The 20,000-nt window shown below is 49.7% G+C and overlaps 1 protein-coding gene and 1 pseudogene across 2 annotated transcripts in view; both read left to right on the forward strand.

The window, feature by feature from the left end:
- The window catches only part of LOC311310595 (uncharacterized protein), a gene marked incomplete at both ends in the record, with an annotated part of 89,611 nt that overhangs the window by 38,154 nt on the left and 31,457 nt on the right, over window positions 1–20,000 (forward strand). The window lies entirely within an intron of this gene.
- LOC311310149 (ubiquitin-conjugating enzyme E2 C-like) lies at window positions 11,416–11,912 on the forward strand (annotated as a pseudogene). Its single transcript has one exon. The product of its transcript is annotated as a ubiquitin-conjugating enzyme E2 C-like (transcript).

The following is a 20,000-nucleotide window of genomic DNA, read 5'->3' on the forward strand; positions in this document are numbered from 1 at the left end:
TTGTGCCACGGCGGCAGCTCCCGGCGGACGGGCTCCGCGGGATGAACCGCGCAGATTGGGGGGGTCACGCACCGACCCGCCCACTCCTCCCTCCTGGGGGGCTGCACAGATCGATCTTGTTCACGCCTTAAATTGTGCATTCATGAACAGCTTACTTGAGAGAGAGAGAGAGAGAGAGAGAGAGAGAGAGAGGGCCCGGGGAAGGAAAGAGAGTCTGCCGGTCAGATGTTTCCCAGTAGAAAGCTATTACTGGGAGGAGGAGCGATGCATGGTGGGTAATGTGAGTGCCTATCAGACATGGCAGCTGACTTGATGTAAGCATGCGGAGAGAGAGAGAGAAAAGGAGAGGGAGGAGAAGACAGAAGAGGAGAAGGAGAGATGGGGAGGAGAAACGCGGTGAAGGGAAGACGATACGAGTTCCTTACAAGAGCTGAGGGAGGAAGAGGGGGGGGCAAAGCAGAAGCGGGGATGACATCAGGCAGTTGGGAAAATGGACACCCGGGTTCTTCATGCTGATTGTCAAGGATCCCGTCAGACAGCAGGGAGGGTTTTTTAGCGATTTGTTACATGACATCACTAACCGCAAGGGAGGAGAGGGAGGAGGGATAGTGAAGGGTTTAGAGGGAGAGATGGTGATGGAGAGGTAGAGTGTATCTGAGCGGGGATATGAGTCTGTTGACTGCAGAACAGAGAGGCAGAACTGAAGAGTATCGATCCTCTGAGGCCGTTTGTCTCTGTGATACTCTCCCGCTGCTCGGAGAAACACACACACACAGATGCGCGCACACAGGCATGCGTACACACACACACACACAAACACAAACACGCACACATACACAAACACACACACACACATACACACATACACACATACACACAGACGCGCGCACACAGGCATGCGTACACACACACACACACAAACACAAACACGCACACATACACAAACACAAACACACACACACATACACACATACACACAGACGCGCGCACACAGGCATGCGTACACACACACACACAAACACGCACACATACACAAACACACACACATACACACACACACACACACACACACACACACACACACACACACACACACACACAAACAGACACACCACCACCACCAAACAATTCTTATGCAGCAGTGGGACATACAGCTAGAAGAACAGACCATGTGTAGTACCCATCCCTGTTTGTGTGTGTGTGTGTGTGTGTGTGTGTGTGTGTGTGTGTGTGTGTGTGTGTGTCTGTGTCTGTGTGTGTGGACCCCAGGAAGAGTAGCTAGTTGTTGCCAAGGTAACAACTACAGGGTATCTGAAAGTGTTTATGAGCTAGATCACCCCCTCCCACAAACCCACACACACACACACACACACACACACACACACGCACACACACAGTCAATGGTATTGTTTAATCGGAGTCAAACACTCCTGAGGCTCACTGGTCTGTCTGTCTGCCTGTCTCTCTGTCTGTCTGCCTGTCTGTCTGTCTGTCTGTCTGTCTGTCTATCTATCTGTCTGTCTGTCTGTCTGTCTGTCTGTCTGTCTGCCTGTCTGTCTATCTGCCTGTCTGTCTGTCTATCTGCCTGTCTGTCTGTCTGTCTGTCTGTCTGTCTGCCTGTCTGCCTGTCTGCCTGTCTGTCCAGAGTACAAACAGAGAGACTCACAGGAAGTTATTACTGGTCTTATAAATGGTTGGAGATACCAGCGAAATTGGGCTCCGTATTGACTCCTCCTCAGTGAGAGCAGCTGTAGGACTGTTGTGTTCTGTAGTGCGCTGCACTGCATCAAAGACATATCTGATGCACCATCACAACCATGCTCTGAACAGGCCGAGTTCAAATGACGTCCAGGTGGTCGCGCCGGTTTGACAACATGATTCTCTGTTACGGTTGTAGTGTCTTTAACAATGCCTGATTAAATATACAGTGCTGTTTTTGGTGGGGCGAGGAAAAAAAAAGAGTCTGTGAGAAACCATTTTTGAATTGTGGATGTGTTCGGTTCGGTTCCGGGGTGCGTCACCCTGAGTGGGTGGTCAGTCTGACCCCATTTGATCCTATAACATCCTGCCCACGGCTGAGGCCTTCCGGCAATTCAGTTATGATTCATGATTCATATTCATACACTCAGAGAGCCACACACAAACACACACACACACACACACACACACACAGTCTCTTTCACACACGCACACACACACACACACACACACACACACACACACACGCACAGCGCAATCTCTACAATCTCTCTCCAGCCTGCTCAGGTGACTGCTGCTAATTAGCATGCGTTCTCCCTCTTGTCATTCACAGTGCTTAGATCAGCCAATCAGAGGTCCACATGAGTCAGCCCTTGTCTGCCTGTTTGTTACTCAAATACACTCACCCTCACCTGCCTCGTCACCTTGCGAAGTCAACAAGGGCAATTCGTCCTCTGCTTTTAAACTCAAAGTAACAGCATGTTTCCCTGGCTGGTTTTGTTTCAATGAGGACACAGAAACATATTTCTATGGTCTGCGGTTATGTTATGTTATGTTATGTTATGTTGTGTTATGTTATGTTATGTTATGTTATGTTATGTTATGTTATGTTATGTTACGTTACATATGCTATGTCTGTGGATCATAGGGTTTCTGTCCCTGAGGGTCGGTAGTTTGGCGTGACACAGTGGCGCTGATAGAGCGGGCCGGGTCCACGGAATGTTGCCCTCTTTGAGGACTTTAAAGTCCACGTCTGCGTCCGTCTGCCTCTGTCTGGCATCAGTCACTCGCTGACATGAGCCTGGCCAGGGGCTGCTGGTGGGACCTCAGGGCCTAATACAGTACAGTAGGCCGAGATTGCCCCTGCTGGGAAAGGCAAGGCTTTGAACTGACCACTGGCTGATCTCCCGACAGAGTTCTGAATTTGTAGCGGCAGACTGCAGCGCTGTGGGTTCTTCTTTCTGTGTCCTGCGCCAGACCTCAGACAGTTTTTCTGCCACGTTACTCAGTTCAATATCGGCTTGATTGAATCAGGAAGATTAGCAGAGAAGGGACTGTGTGTTCCCGTCCTCGAAAAACACACACCGTACTCTCTCTCTCTCTCTATCTCTCTCTTTCTTTCTCTCTCTTTCTCTTTCTCTCTCTCTCTCTACCTACCTCCGTCTTTGTAACACCATCCCTCTATGAAAGAACATCTGCATTCATCTTTTAAAGCATTTTTTTATTATTATCTATTGCTCATAACGTTCCCCTGACAGCTTCTCAAACTCCAGTCCGCCATTGTCCTTCCGCTCATTGTGTGGAAATGTTATTTTTGGAGGAACGAGCAAAGAGAGCGAAAGCAATCAGCATCTCAGCAGGGTGCAAAGGTGTCCGCTGGGCAGAATGACAGGCGTTCTCTCTTCCTGTTCCCAACACTGAAAAGGTTTTGGTCCGTGAAATAATAGAGAGTTAAACCACACCGGTACTGCTCCTTTAGAGAACAGGTACTTTCACGGACAGATTGATCCGTTCAAACAATTTGTTCCACTGCAGAGTTACAAGCTCCCTATAGAGACTTTGTGATTTAAAATATCTACACTGGTTACATGTCAGTTGTGTAATTGTGGTAGTTTTTAATAAATAAAGAAATAAATACACTTTTATTAGTCTATAAATCCATACATAATCATGCACCTAAATACATGTTAGACATGCTTTTAAAATATACACCGTGTAGGTCCCTCAGGTCCTCTGGCACTGAGCGAAATCTGTTATTTTTCCCCAAATTCAGCTTTATATTTTACGTTTTCTCAGTATTGATTTTTCAGGATTTGGATTTTTACGTACAGTATTTTTACCCAACATATTTTTTTCGAGTTAAAAACAGTCTTTAGCGTTCCCTCTGGGGCACACAGAAATTAAGGGTAATTAAGTAATGCACCACTAACACACACACACACACACACACACACTCAGTCATAGTGCACTGCACTTTCCTTGTCTCTCGACTCCTTGCTTTTTCATATTTATGTCTGAATTTTTGTACATATATATTTTTTTAGCTATTGCATTATGTTGATTATGTTTACCATGTTTTATTTATGTTGTTTATTGCTTAGTATATGTGTTTATTTGTCAACTCAACGCACTTGAAAATGAGGTGAATGTTACCTCTTGAGTTTAAATAAAGGCTACTACTACTAAAACCAGGATTTCAGCGCTTCTTTACGTCATTATGTTCTCTGTAGCCCCATGTGTGTTGAGTGCTGTAGTCCCATGTGTGTTGAGTACTGTAGTCCTCCCTGTGTTCAGCTGAGAGCTCAGGTGTGACAGTGGCGTGAGCTATGCTGTGATCTGTGAATAACTGGATGGGTTTATCAGAGCTGCATGCTCGTTCATGTGTTGAGCTCATCCTACTGTATATTACTGGCTGGCTGGTTGTACAGGTGGACAGATGGACGGACGGACTGACTGGCTGACTGCAGAAAGCCATGTGATTCTAGGCCTGTCACTACAGGTCGGAAACCTAGCAGTGGATGTGCACGCACACACGTGTAGGTACAGTACACACACACATGTATTCACATACAGTACACATGTATTCACACACACACACACACACGCACACACACACACATCCAATGCACAAAGACAGGTGCAAGCACAAACACACACGGTGAAGAAAGCTTGAACAGATTCATTGATGCAACTACACTTTCTCACTCACTCTCTCTCTCTCTCTTTCTCTCTAACAATATCTCTCTCTCTCTACCGTATGCAAATACATTCATCAAGATCAACTCAGAGTAGTACAGATTGATTTCTGGAGACATTTCAAAAGGGCCTTTGACAAAGGCACCCAGTCTGAGCTGAAAGAGCTTCTGTTGTCTGCAGAGAAACACATGCTGCCAAGGAACACCCCATGCAGAACAACAATGCCCCTTAGCCCCAATAACCAAGGAAACATAAAACGGTCCCACAGACTATTGGGCCCCACAGCCATGGACCTCTGTGGTTCTGAGATTGCTTTATAGGTGTGGGGTGTGTTGCTGGTAATACCTAGTCTCGTAAAAATAAAAAATAAATCCCTGTGAGGCTAGGCAATATGTGACATGAGGGATGAATACCTGCGGACGCCTCACACAGGGGAGTATGCGTCTCATACGCTCTGATTCTACATACAAACCTGAAGGAGCATTTTGAAAAAGGTTATAGAATCCCCTTTGGTACCATTTAAGGTATCAAATAGCACCTTATCGTGAAGGAAATTGTTCTACTTGGAAGCTTAGTGTTCACTAAACCAAACCTCAGAGGGGTATTGTATTATTATAAAGGGTTCCAATATCGTATCCTTTCATTTTTAGAGTTTACAAGAACGTAGTACTGAGTGACCATCTAAGATATCACTATCATGCTGGTCCCATCCCCCTGTGCCAGATAGGCAGTCTAGTGTGGCGACCGGGAGGAGAAAGTGCCTGGCGGCTCTGTTTAAGGTCTTAGTTTACACAGCAGAGCTCTGGCTAAACACAGAGCTTCTCCTTGTGTACCCGCTGCCCTGAAACCAGATCTAGGAGAGTCCAGTAGGGATTTTCACTACCTCTCTCTCTCTCTTCTTCTTCTTCTCTCTCTCTGTCTGTCCTAACTCGCTCTCTCTTCCTCTCTCTCTCCTCCTCTCTCAGCCTCTCTACACCCCTACCCTCCCTCTCCCTGTCTGTCTTCTTCTCTCTCTCTGTCTGTCCTAACTCGCTCTCTCTCTTCCTCTCTCTCTCCTCCTCTCTCAGCCTCTCTACACCCCTACCCTCCCTCTCCCTGTCTGTCTGTGTCAGAGAGTGAACTCCAGCCCTGTCTCCGACTAACACCTCACTCAAGGTCACTTCCTGTCCCGACTAATTAGGGGTTAAAGCCACTACGCATTTGCATCTGATCAAAAGCGCAGTAGGTTGGAACAAACATCAACATATTTAGGTTTTTCTTTTCATATTTTTTGCATAGGTATAAGATCAGGAGAAGGGACGCATGTTTTCTTGTTCAGTTTTGTGAAGCTCGGCTGCACCCCGACAACACATACACACAAACTAGTACAATACAGTGTGTACCTGTATAACATTTTTCATAACGGAGCCATGAAAGGCCTGTTATCAGACGTGCGTATCTCCCTCCTACCTCACCTTTGATGTGAGTGCACAGAGCGTCAACAAAGCCGGACACGGCAGGAGTGACGAAGCGCCAGCGGTCGCGACCCCCGGACATTCAAACCCCATTGATCCGTGGCGGACACAGCGAGGCCACCGCGGTCAATGCGCAGCGGCCGGAGTATGACACCGCGTGACGCACGCGACCGCAGAGTGACGAGCGCTGGCGCTTCACATCAAAGTTGTGCTACCGCCGTGAAGCGCTGCGTCTCCGCAAGGGATGGTGTGAGTGGCTGTTCTTAGCCCGGGGGCTGCGCGCCCCCGTCTCTGTGTCCGTTGGACTCGCCGCGCGTTCGTACTCTCCTGGGACGGCGGCCATTTGACGACGCAGCACCGTACTTGAGACACGATGAAAGGATCGAGTCCCGTTGAACCACGTCTGCAGTACTGTACTGGCTCTCTGCAGTCAGCCAGTCAGTCCGTCCATCTGTCCACCTGTACAACCAGCCAGCCAGTAATATACAGTAGGATGAGCTCAACACATGAACACACAAGCATGCAGCTCTGATAAACCCATCCAGTTATTCACAGATCACAGCATAGCTCACGCCACCGTCACACCTGAGCTCTCAGCTGAACACAGGGAGGAGTACAGTACGCAGTACCCCTGGAATTCACTCTTGCGCATGTGTGTGTGTGCGCTCCGTGAACCACCTCGCCCACGCTAGGCTACTCATTCACGGTACAGCGGCCGCTTGTAACATCAGTGTTCAGCGCCTTCGCGGTTTCCCGGCACGGATTTAGAGAATTTAGAACATTTAGAACATTTGGATCCACGCTTGCCATGCTTGCTTGTTTACAAGAGAACGGATGGGACACATTTGACCGGAAATTCCACCCTCATGCTCTGAAGCCCAACCCTGCGGAGCTTGTAGCGTTGTGCCATTCTTGTGGATGTGCACGATGCGTCTGCAAACCTTCCCTGGCGCTTCTGCAATCGCCACAGATCTTCAAACGCACGCTTCCAGATAGAGACGTTACCAAGGCCGCCATGACACGACATACTTACAAACCCGAGCAGCGCGCTAACGATGGCGCGCTAACAATGGCGCGCTAACAATGGCGCGCTAACGATGGCGCGCTAAAGACGACGCCCTAACGACGGCGCGCTAATGCCTACGCGCTCACGGCGAACGCGAAGGCGGTCACAGCGAGCACCGCCGGTCTTGTGAGAACATGAGAGAAACGAGCTGCCATCAGACAATCAGCCTTAATGAGCCTCTCACAGACGGAGGCGGTCAGGGTGAGACACAGGTCACAGGGGAACAAAAAAACGACACACTGTGGTTGGCCACAGTGGATCACCGCCTCGTGCGCCGAGCGGAAGCTGATTGAAGGCTGGCCTCCGGGCCTCCGCTTAACGACCGACTGAACTCATCACCCGTCGCCGCCTGCCGACGCCCTCCCGATGCCGAGAGTACAGTAGAGTAGAACGGAATAGGACAACCTTGTAATCGTGCGAATAAAGCGGAACAAACTCAATAAGAAGAGTGCAAACACAGTGGCATGCTGAGAGCTTTCTTTTCCTTGTCGGTTTTAATCCATCTGCAATTTAAAAAAAAAAAAAGATGCTAAAATGCTGTGTTGGGGGCTCTGGGAACAAAGCCAGATGAACAGGGCCGTGTCCGACGGCGTGCGAGTGTGAGTGTGACTAGGCTGCTCTTGAGGGGGACTGTAACGCCTCTTAGTGCCAGGAGGCATGGTGCCACCTGCCTCTCATAGAGCAAACCCACAGGGGAGAACGCCCCCTCGGTCTGCTTTTAGACGCACTTAGACGCCTCCGCAACCCCCTCCCCACCTCCGTTACCACTGTAACCCACACGCCATCACACTCCCTGCCTGCCCTGCTCTCTCTCTCGCTCTCTCTCTGCGACGTGACCGCCTGGGTGCCATGGAGATTCGAACGGCCAATCAATCATGACTGTCGATAGGAGGAGATGAGCTGGGTTAGATATATGCGCCGGGCTTTTGGACCGGCGGCGCAGGGTCAGGGTAAACCGGTGCCGACCCATTGATTTCTATGACAGAAATCGCCGCACCAGTGCACACGCACATCAATCAGAAGCGAGGAATCTATCGCCGTCGCGCACAGCCGGGGACCTCGGCGGAGAAGAGGGGTAGGAGGGACGGAGAGAGGGAGGGAGAGAGAGAGCGACCCCAATTGGACGTGTTTTTTGTTGTTTTAAAAAAAATCAATTACCCAGATGAACGCGCGATGAACTCCCCTGGCGCCGGCGCTCGTCGTCTCTTTGTCTCGCCGTCTACCTGCCGATCCGAGCGCCGCGCGGCCGGGGCGGCGGCAGCGGTGGGCGCGGCCGGCCGGCAGCTCGGCGTGATCCGGCGGTGGCCGCGCCGGGGTTGGGGGAGTGAGAGGGGATGAATGAATGAGGAATGAATAAATGAAGCGGATGAAGACTGCGAGGATGCCAGAGGACCACAATGGAAATAAACCATTAAGGTTTTTTGTGTTTATATCCTTGGCAGAAGTGTTGTAACAATCATGTACTGCGGCCCCATGTGGTTTGAGATGTAACTGTTGTTTTAACACTCTGCTCAATAAAGTCAATCAATCAATCAATGAGGAGAACAGAGCAGCCGGTGTCGGAGGAGGTGCTGTGTCACCCGAGAGGGGCTGGAGATGTTTACCGCGGCAGAAAGCCCTGGAAAATACAGTAGAGCCCCTGTCTGATGGACCGGCTACCTTTACATAACCCCCCCCCCAGGGGCGGCGCAAGCACTTGACATACAGTACAAGGCAATTACCTAGGGTGCCGAGGCACTAGGGGTGCACAAATCTTCGCTAGCAACCCCCCCCCCCCCCCCCCCCCCCGCTCAACAACTTGTTGGGGGCGTACAATCGCCTGGCCTGCCCCCCCCCACACACACACAAGGAATGTACATCTTACAGCAGGTGCACACACACACATACACACAAACACACAAATCATGTGCGCACACGCAGTTACATGCCGCATGATCACGCAGGCAACATCACACACACACAATCTGAGAATTACATTGACTAACAGGGAAGACTAGGTGTCTGAAAACATTCAGCACTGCCTATTTTCACCTACAGTAATGCCAATCGCGGTTATGACACAAAACAGTTGTGTAGTCTGTTAGCTTGACCTGACGTGTTTCATCATTAAAAGGTGGTATTACCATATTGATTAGATATTCCACTTAATAGGCTAACCCAATTACAGGCACCCATTATCCGACAGCAAATCTCAAAAAGCCACAAGCCAAGTGAGAAAATTAGAAAATTACAGCACAAGATCTCTACTAAGATATCCGCAAACTCTATGTTCTATACACTTAGTTGGATGAAAGTTGAAAGTCAGGGAAAACTCTGAATGTGCTCTGAATAGTAATACGATTTGGGTCCCAATCTACAGTTTGCCTCAAACCGTTTAACCTTGTGTCGGGTTCTAAGGCCCAGGAGAACCGGCGGGAGAGTCACGGTGCGGTTCTGGTTCACTCCGCTCTGAGCTGCAGCCTCGTGTCGGAGTCACTTGACGCTTGTAATTAAATCAGATGTGACACTTTGTTAGTCGACCAAAGGTTGTTTCAACCCCGCTGGAGCTTGTCAAATAAGCGAGGGGATTGGACTACAGGTTCTACGCCGGGCCACTGGTTCTGGGACTGAGGGGGCAGGGCGGCGCTAGAGTACCGTATGAAGAGAAACCCAACGCACTCTACTCACCGTTCACTTGACCGAGTTGGTCAAATACTGTATCTGAATCAGCCGTGACCGCTTTGGATTCCTCTCAATCTGGCGTCAGTTTATTACGGGAATCCCGTGCGTTTGTGCCGGGCTGAGACTAAAGCCCGCACCGCCGCCGTGGCGCTAGAGGACCAGAGTTGTCCATCGCTGGTCCGACCGGCGCCTCGGTGAAGGGGGGCGTGTGTACCGACGCGGCCGCTCTCCGACCAGAACCTCATCCATACAGTGACCACTGATGAGTTGCTGTACAGTAAGTCCACTATCTGCAATCAATGGGTTTGTTAATCAGAGATTTACCCTTCCCTTCATCAGACCGACGGTGACCGTCGATAGTATTGACAGTCACCGCCTCGCTGCGGTTTTCCAGTCATGTCCCGCCATGTTGTACTGACCGGAGGTGCCGGGCGCTTAGAAAAGGACCTCCAGACATTTTCACTGCACAAGAGAGAACAGCAGCCTGAGTCTTTATAAATGTGGTGCATTTTGTAGGGGTGACCCTTATCGGATACTTTTTGTGTGTTGCGAAACCTCAGTGGAAGTTAGGGTAAGGTTAAGGGGAAGGCTGGATGTCTGAAAATATGGACAGCCTTTCATTTTTAATGAATTTTACAGCATGAGTGATGTCTCCGTGCAGATTAATAATTATCGCCCCGGTCTTAAAACACCTGTCTTTGTAAGACTGAGCAGCAGGTGGTCTGGACCTTCAGAACCTCTTATGCGCTCTCACACACACACACACACACACACACACACACACGCGCACGCACGCACACACACACACACACATGCAAACACACACACACACATTATACACACAAAAACTGTCTCAGAGACGACACACATCAACTTGCATGTGAGTGGGAGGAAGGAAGGTTGCGGTCAAGCTCGTCCACCTGTTACCATAGAAACGTTGAAGAGGAGAGGAAGTCGGAGTGGAGTTAACGAGGCAGAGGAAGTGTCTCTGACATGATGTTCACAAGGTTAGGTTCTCTCTGACAGGATAGCAGGAGAACATCGCACACACATCTAATACTGCCTCTACCTGCCCACTAGTTATGCACACACACAATACACACCTCTAATACTGCCTCTACCTGCCCACTAGTTATGCACACACACAATACACACATCTTATACTGCCTCTACCTGCCCACTAGTTATGCACACACACAATACACACACACTGACAAAACTGATTGAAGTTCTCTCCCCAACTCTCCACTCCTATCCTGTCCTCTCCTCTTCTCTCCTCTCTTCTCTCCTCTCCCTAGCTCTCCAGTTCTCTCCTCTCCTCTCCTCACCTCTCCCCTCAACCCTGAAGCCTATGCTTCTTCCCAGTAGGGGTAGTTAATGCGACTCCACTAGTTGGAGCAGCATTTTCTGGGCTTTGTTAACTGTTCCAGAGCTGTAATTACAGGTTATGTTTGAGACAGGGCTTGAGGGCTGGAGAGTTTGAAATCTCAACACAGCAAGCAGGACGCGCAGAGGATACTGGAAACCGGGTTGGACATAAGTAGAGATAAGCCCTCTCAAAACATGAATCCTGTTGCAGCCTCATCAACTGCCTCCCGGAAAAGGCAACGAAAATGGTGGCAGTGCTGCCAAGGGTTCCGTGTCTAAAAGACTTCAGCAAGAATTGATGACTCTTATGATGTCTGGAGACAAGGGAATCTCTGCATTTCCAGAGTCAGACAACCTGTTCAAGTGGATTGAGTTCAATAGATGGAGCACAGGGAACCGTGTATGAAGGCTTGAGGTACAAACTGTCATTGGAATTCCCCAGTGGATACCCTTACAAAGCACCCCAGGTGATGTTCGTCACCCCTGGTTTCCACCCCAACGTGGATGAGCTAGGCTTCATCTGGCTGGACATCCTGAAAGACAAATGGTCGACCTTGTATGACGTACGCTCCATCCAGAGCTTACTAGGAGAGCCCAATAATGAGAGTCCATTGAATGCTGCTGCAGCCGAGCTTTGGGACAACCATGATGCCTTCAAAGCTCATTTGCACTCGACCTATAAGGACTGATCTACAGCCTCACCATTTCATCCTGTGTCTCCATTGAAACGGTCTCTCTCTGTGATCTCTGCTTCTAATGTATATTTCTTTCTCTCTGGTGTCTGCTTCTAATGTGTATTTCAATACTGGGTGTGTCTGTACAGTATTTTTATGTTTGTATGATGTGTGAATAAAATGTTTAAAGTTGATACAAATCTTTAAAAAAAAATAATAATAATAATAATAAAGAGAACAGGGCTGGATAAGTTATCACCGCTGACTGACGCTGGTGAGGGAGGTTCTGATTAATTTGCACGGTATGAATAGGAACCGCCTCAGCAAGCTTAGAACCATTCGTGACGAATGCTCTAAGTTGATGGAGTTTGTCTTCCTTTCACTGCAGTGACAGAAGAGAGGCTGTATGCCTTGCATGGCTAATTTGTTTATGTAGCTGTGTGGTATGTCTGTGGGGTAGGAAGATATTAAAAGCCATCAGTACAGAGAAAGCTATTCAAGAGAGACGGCTGTTCAAAGCTCAACCACAGAGCCATAGCTATATCAGTGTGTTCAGCTCTCAACCACAGAATGCAAAGGTGTTGGGTACTGTACACGTAGGTAGCTCTCTAACGCTATATTCTGCATTAACTTAACAATGCTCGCCATGTTGAAGGAATCTGTCTGGTCATTTCATATGTGAAAGGAGGTGAGGGCAGAATGGAGAGGACATGTCTGGAATACATTGCAGTCACGGTCACTCTTTTGTCAGATCCAAACACCATTACTCACACAGGGGTCAGACTACTGGTCACATTGCATATTAAGGGGAGGTGTGTGTGTGTGCGCGCATATGTGTGTGTAGGTGTGTGTGTGTACTTGCGTGCGCATACAGTATATGTGTGTTACGCTCTCTCAATCGTTTCTGAGCGGAGACGGGAGCCAGCAGGCGACCTTTGTGGCTCCCACATCGAACCCAGCCAGGCACACCGGCACGCCAGTGGCTTAATTGGTTTTCGATAGTAAATCTCTGGAGAGTTTTCTGAAACGTCGGCCTGATTCCTAATGCTGCTGCTCAGCGGCCACGGAACGCTCCGGAATTATTTTGGCCGAGCTGAAGGAGCCGAGCTCAGGAAGACGGAGAGATCCCTCTATTTCTTTACCCTGCCTGAATGATGGAAGGGCAAACTAAGCTCTAGGTCATACTTGATCTTTTCTCTTCCCTGATCTTTTCATCTGGTTTTATTCATTGTTTTTCTTTTTGCGCAGGAAGTCTCTCAGTGCTCAGGAACCCCTATGCAGCCAAACCGTTCTTCTGTTTGCCAGAAATCGCAGCGCTTCCTCCCTGACATACAGCAGATTATGTTACAAAAACCATTTAAAGTACACACACCTGAGACACTGACAACCTCTTCCTCCCAACAATAGCTTGAGACTTCACATTTGTGTGCAGACCTGCTGACACCCAAAGCAGAATATGGTAAATGGAATGCACTTATAACTCTTTTAGCTATACAATCGCCTCTCGTTCGGCCATTCACACACACATTCACACACCAATGGCGGCAGCTTCCAAGCAAGGTGCTCGCCTGCTCATTGGGAACAATTTGGGGTTTAGTGTTCAAGACACTTCGACATGTGGGCAGGGGGAGCCGGGAATCGAACCGCCGACCCTACGATCATTGGAAGACCCGCTCTACCTCCTGACCCACAGTCGTCACACCATGAATATTGAAGCGACCACACTATCAACATTGAAGACCGCCGAATGAATAAAGAATGACATGTCCCGATTTTTATACTGTCTTAAAGACTGATTGAATGTATGTGACTGGAGTCCCTTGGTGGGGGTGATAACGGTTCGACTGTGTCGTTGACCAGGGCCTGTTGAGCCCTAACGATGAGAATGAAGAGTTGTTAGAGATAGAGAGTGGCGGAGGAAGATGCTTAGGGCACGGAAGCTGGAGCTCCAGTGACAGCCTTGCCTTGAGCACAATGACTGTCACCACTGTACCCAAGATAGAGCCTAGCCAGTGCGCTAGCCCAAGCTCACCCCGGCCTGTATCAACTCCAAGCCTAGCCCAGTGGGCCCCAGCTGAGCTTACCCCAACCCTCCCTGCACAGCCCACTCAACTGAATTTGAGAGAGATGGATGGAGCAACTCAGGTGGATCGGTTTTAAATGTCTCCCCCTCTACAAAGGCTCGACATAGACATTTTAGGCAAAGCTGCTAGGAGAATTGTTTATTTATAGCTTGTATCAAACCATCAGTCTATCACTGAACGCTCCCGTTCCAAAACACACAGCACAGACTCAACACTGTGTACCCACGGCTCTTGCAGTTTCGGATGCTGATGTAATTGAAACATACACACACACACATACACACACACACACACCAGGCGGGTACACACCATGCCTGGTACTTTTTCATATATCACCCAGCACTCTGTGGAGCTATTGGCATCCCACTGGGTTGAGCAAGCCAGCTACAGCTGGGTGTAGCTGTGTGTCTCTCAGCTGTTCTCTGGAGCTTGGGAGGATCAGACGCCGGAAGTCTCCGCTTTCCAGCTGGAGAGAGCTTTGGCTCGGAGCGGTTCTGGCAAGGCCGGACGCCAGACAGAATGTGGCCTGAAATATAGAATAGGCGACAACAGCGGGGCTATTTTGAACCTGTTCACTCCTCTCAGAACTATCTGAGGCAAGTAAACAGCAACCCAACACACTGTTCAGGATCAGATTCAGGTTCAGAATCCGATTCCTCTGATTGCGTCGATACAATCTGAGATGCTGATACCAATACTGCTCCTGCATCACAATGAGAAACCTTGACTGAGGCGTCGACACGTCAGCTCCCCCCAACCCCAAACCAATCCCTAGACTTTCAGCTCTGTGGGTTGGTGCAATAGTGTGTGAATACCCGGGTTCACAACCCCTGCTCAATCTCAGAGCCCCTGAGGAGAACAGGGTTGTGATTTGAGATGTTCTGGAGCCATCCCTTCGGACTCGGTCTTGTTAACACAGAGCACACATTCGTCTAGACAGCCCCCCCCGCCCCCCTTCCCAACCTCCATTAGGTAGACTGGAGGAGAAACCATCTAATGAGAGTGAGAGGAGACAGAGGTGCTGGATGTCAAAACAGCCGCCCCCCCCATAATCAAGATTTATAATGACCCTGTCACGTTTGTCGTCATGATCTGCGTCGCTCGCTAGAGACCCGGGGAATCGACGAGCGTCAGAGCTCACAGTCGTCAGAGTGCACTTACTCCCGACACGGGTCGTGGGATTAAGCGGCCGTTCGAATGTCATCATAACAGGATATTTGTTTAAATACCGGCTAATCCCTGAGTTGACTGATCACCGGGTGCACAGGCGTGTCTGAGGGTGTGAGTTCCCGTGGGTCCACCAGGGAGGGGTGCTGGTGGGCACGGTCTAGCTGGGCAGATGGGCCGGGTGTGCTGGGACAGCAGGGCTAGGCGGGACTCTACTGAGCTGATGATGGCGAAGGCTAAATGATAGACTAGAGAACGGAATAAATCATAATTATCACTGCATGAGGCTTGCCGAGGCATTGGCTTAGGGGTTTTGGGACCTAATTAGTGTTGTTTATTAGCATAATTCATATGTCGTTTGGAGGACACAGTTGCTTCGCTGAGGAAAAAATAAATCTGACTTGAATTTGGTCTGACTGGGAGATGTCAAAGTTATTTTTTATAATGTCCTAAATTGCCCAGAATTCTGTTCAGTTTGTTCCCCCGGTGTCACTGTCGATGGTACCAGCATCCCAGAGCGCTCCTCTGTCATTTTCATGCAATCTTTCCTGCAATCTAAATGTGAGGAACATTCAGTTTCAACCCAAGGTCTTTTTCTTGGTGGATTTTGGTCTTTTCCTTGGTGGAGTTTTCAGTGATAACAGCGTTTCTTGAATTGGTTTATAATTACACAGTGTGTCGTTATATCGCGTGGTCCCCCAGACTCACCATGCTTTACTTGGTTGTATAACTCAAATCAGAGGTACATTAGCGTCTTCAGTCTTCTGAATAGTGAGTCTCCTTCTGCAGGATAGAACCCTCAGCCTCAGCCTCAGCCTCCCAACATCTCAGGAGTCTCAGCCTCTTAGCCTCCGATCGTCTAGTATGACTTTATACAGCTCTCTCAGTCATTATGCACCCCCCCACCCCACTACACTGCATCTTTTGTTATGTTATGTTCCATTCCCAGATAGCAAGCGGATATGGGCCGGAACTAAGCCACAAGAGCCAGATCTGGCCTGTATATGGCCCAGATCCGCTTACTATCTGGGTTGAGTTGGCGGGGGGGGGGGGGGGTGGTGGCGGGGAGGGGGCCGGCGGTTGCGACCATAACCCTAACAACCGGAGGGGGACATATGCACATCCAGAGTTTTACTCCTGCTTGAGGCTCCCAGCAAAGCCGCCAGACAGGACCCCCCTATAAGTGATTTACTCCTGGCCCCTAATGTAATAGGCATGATTCCCTATGGGGCCAGCTCCTTCCATGGGAACCAGGGGGGGGGGGACATAACTCTGCAGGGCTCCCTGCCGGTAGCGTAAGACAGGGTCTGGTGTACGGTGACTGTTAACAGGCCTCCGAGAGGGTGACGGAGAAAGAGAGAGAGAGAGAGAGAGAACTTGAAGTTGGCCACTGGCCTTAAAGACGGCGCTTCTCTGGTCTGACTCCAAATGTGTGTGTGTTGTGTGCGTGCGTGTGTGCGTGCGCGCGTGCGTGCCAAAGGTTGTTAGAAGTGTCACTGTAATAGATCCAGAAATAAACCAAGGAGCTGTCAGCAGCTGGTCCAGCTGATGGGCAGTGTTGAGAGAACAACAGACCAGGCAGACACCACTGAACACTTCAGCTAGAGACCGTCCCATTGGTGTCTAATGGCCGTGTAGCCCTGGATGATTCAGCTGTTCAGTTACATTGCCATTGTTTTTCCCGGCGTTGATTTTGACAGGGAATGAAAGCTTTGTAAGGTGATGGTAATTACAGTGATTAGCCGTACCTGCCTGGACCGGGCTCTTATGGGGCTGAAACAACGGTTGATTGACAGCTGGAACGAGACGTAAGGTTCATCCGCCCATCCAATTAGCGGCTGCGGATGAGTCAGGCTGAGAATGCGTGGGTGAGAACGACAGGGACAGAATACGCGGCAAACTCCGTGAAGGAGGAAGTCATCTAGATAATGTGGAAGGAACATTCATATGGTCTAGTAAGCCGAATCACTAGCCTGGTCAGAATCTCTTTTTGAGTGTCTTACTCGCATCGACCTGCGAGAGTTCCCGTTGACCATCCTGGGCGCGGTCGCTCTCAAGAGAGCCGCCAGAAAAATGATTGAGAATAATCGCTTGAGTAATCAGGGGCCTTTGCCTTCCGTTAGGGAGAAGGGAACTTCTGCAAAACTGACCTGACAAGAAGAGGAAGCTTCTCCGTCCTCTTGTCTGTTGTTGTTGCGTTCACTCCGACGTATGTCCGAGGTCAGCACATTTCGCGCACTTTCTCAGCCTGCCCTTCGGCCCTCCTCTCCACCCCTCCTCGTCCCCCTCCCTCCCCCCCCCTCGCTCTCTCTCTCTTTGTCTCTCTCCTTAGCTGTCTAGCCGATACTGAGATGAAAGTGTGCGTGCCTCGACTCCTTCCACCTCATCAGATCTGCCCTTTCTTTCTCTTCTTACCTAGTACTCTGAGCCAGAAAACACACACACACTCTCACACACACTCTCACACACACACACACACACACACACACACACACACACACACACACACACTCTCACACACACTCTCACACACACACACTCACGCACAAATGGGTACCCATGCTGTGATGGAAAAAAAAAAGACCCTTTGATGGTACCATATGCCATCTTGGATTTGTTAATGGAATGGCATAGGGTGTGTGTGTGTGCGTGTGTGTGTGTGTGTGTGTGTGTGTGCGTATGTGTGTGTGTGTAAGCTCCGCAGGCATAGCCAGGAGCGGTGCGGTGTGGGGGGGGTGGGGTGACAGGGGGTGACAGTCTGCTAAAGCCCCCGCAGTATCCTCAGTGCAATTACGTCTGGGCCTCTCCTTCAAGTCTCCCGGTTCTCCCTTGATCCGTTTTGGCAGCGCGCCTCCCTCTCTGACTCCCTACAGTATCTCGCTGCCTCTGCTTGCGTCTGCTCAGTATTCTCCGTCACTGCTGTTCATTCCCTCAGGGTTTTCATGTGCCGGATCTGCTACAGACACCCGCTCGAGTGTCTGATGAATTTATTTCTTTCAGAGTCCAAAACTTCCTTGGCTTGTGTGTCTCTGAGGAGATAAACCCATTAGCTCCGAAGCCCTCGCTGCGCGCGCCGAGAGATTTAGCACACTTAACTGTATGCTAACGCTAACTCCCGAAGACAAGCACCTCTGTGAGAGACAAGGACTTAACTACATGTCCACCCACACGCTGACACCTCTGTGAGACATATCTGTTTAGAGAGGTTGCGCTTGCCATTTTTGGGCTGTTGTGCCAGAGCCTGCTAGAAATAGAGGTGGTATTTACAGAAAATTGCCCTAAATGTTCCCTTTCAATTGTCTGTTTGTTTTTCTGCAAACGGTTAAGTGGAAAGTGTTTTTTCAGGACTTGTAAAAACGATATTCGCTCATGTCCTTTGCCTCGGTATCGGAGCTGGACAGATTACAAAGATATTCATCAACCGTGTGCCTATTCCCCTCTCCTGGCCAGTATGTTCCACCTAGGAGCAGCACGTACTGTAGCTCGGGAGGTAGAGCGGCCGGCTGGGGATCGCAAGGTTGCCGGTTCGATCCCAGCTCTCGGCATTGTGCTGAAGTGTCTGCTCAAGTGCAGCACGGTGGTGTAGTACAGTGTGTGTGTCACCTCACAGCAAGAAGGTCTCCGGGCCTCCTTTCTGTGAGGAGTTTGCATGTTCTCCCCGTGTTCACAAGGGTTTCATCCAAAAAGAACCCAATACGAAACACATGCAGAAGAACAGACGCTCTTCAGTCCGCTCCCTGACCAGGACCTGGACTGAGCACTTGGACTTGGACCCCGGGAACCATGAACCATGAACGCTGTCCCTGGAAGAGGACGGAAATGCAGGGAACAATTTCCACCGGCGACGCCCGGAAAATTTGCTGTGTGCCGTGTCGCCGCTCACTGTGTGCAATGTGTGTGTCACATGTGGCCGGATAAAGACCCTCCCCTTGTGTCCTGTGATCAGGGGTGAAAATTAACTTTTTAATCACCTGCCAAGGGGACTGTAGATGAAAAAATCTACCGGCCAAGTATATATATTTTTCAGATAGCCTTCCGAAATCTAGTCGCCAATTGTAAATTTTACCTGCATTTGGCCGGTGGCAGGTGTTCATTTTCAGCCCTGCCTGTGATTATTAGACGCCAACTGCCTAATAGGGCCTACGAGATATCGACCATGCTAAAACAAAACATACAGTAACAGACAGGGTCAGGTCGACCGCACGATCTCATATCAGCTTTTCCCCTCTGATGTGACAATGGCTGAACTAGGCAGATGTAGTGGAGGTGTCTCAAAGGACCCATCAAATACTGTATGAAATTACAGACGACGAAACATCGGGGACAAGATTCATTGGGGTATTGGGGTTCCGGTAGGAAAAGTAAGAAAGTAGAACCTTGCTATCCTCCTGTACTGTATATAGTAATGTACTGTATCTCTTGAGAGGACACTGTCGGACAAACCCCTCCCCCTCCTCGTCTTCCTTCTTTCCCTTGTCAAGACGTCGTAAAGATAAGTTCGTACGGGGACAGCGGTGGCAGTGAGCTCTCCTTCGTGGCTGATGCTTTGTGACGGCAGTTGACAGCTATGTGAGATTATTCAGAGGACGTGGGATACTCTCAGTCAAAAGCTGTCAGACCCGTCTCTTCGTTTTCCATCTGGGAAGGTTTTTTTTTTCTCTTCGGCGACGTGGCGAGCTGAATGAGATGTCGAGGTTTTCGGGGGGGGGGGGGGGGGGGTTACGTGGGAGGCGTGCGACCTGCGTGCGGCGCTGCCCAGCGAAGCTCTGCTCTCTAGGCCGCCCCCTCACCGCCCCCCCAGACACTCATCACCGAGGAAGGAGCTAGACTGATGGACATCGCCCGCACACAC

The sequence above is a fragment of the Borostomias antarcticus genome (genome assembly GCF_949987555.1).
Source record: "Borostomias antarcticus genome assembly, chromosome: 6".
NCBI lineage: Eukaryota > Metazoa > Chordata > Actinopteri > Stomiiformes > Stomiidae > Borostomias > Borostomias antarcticus.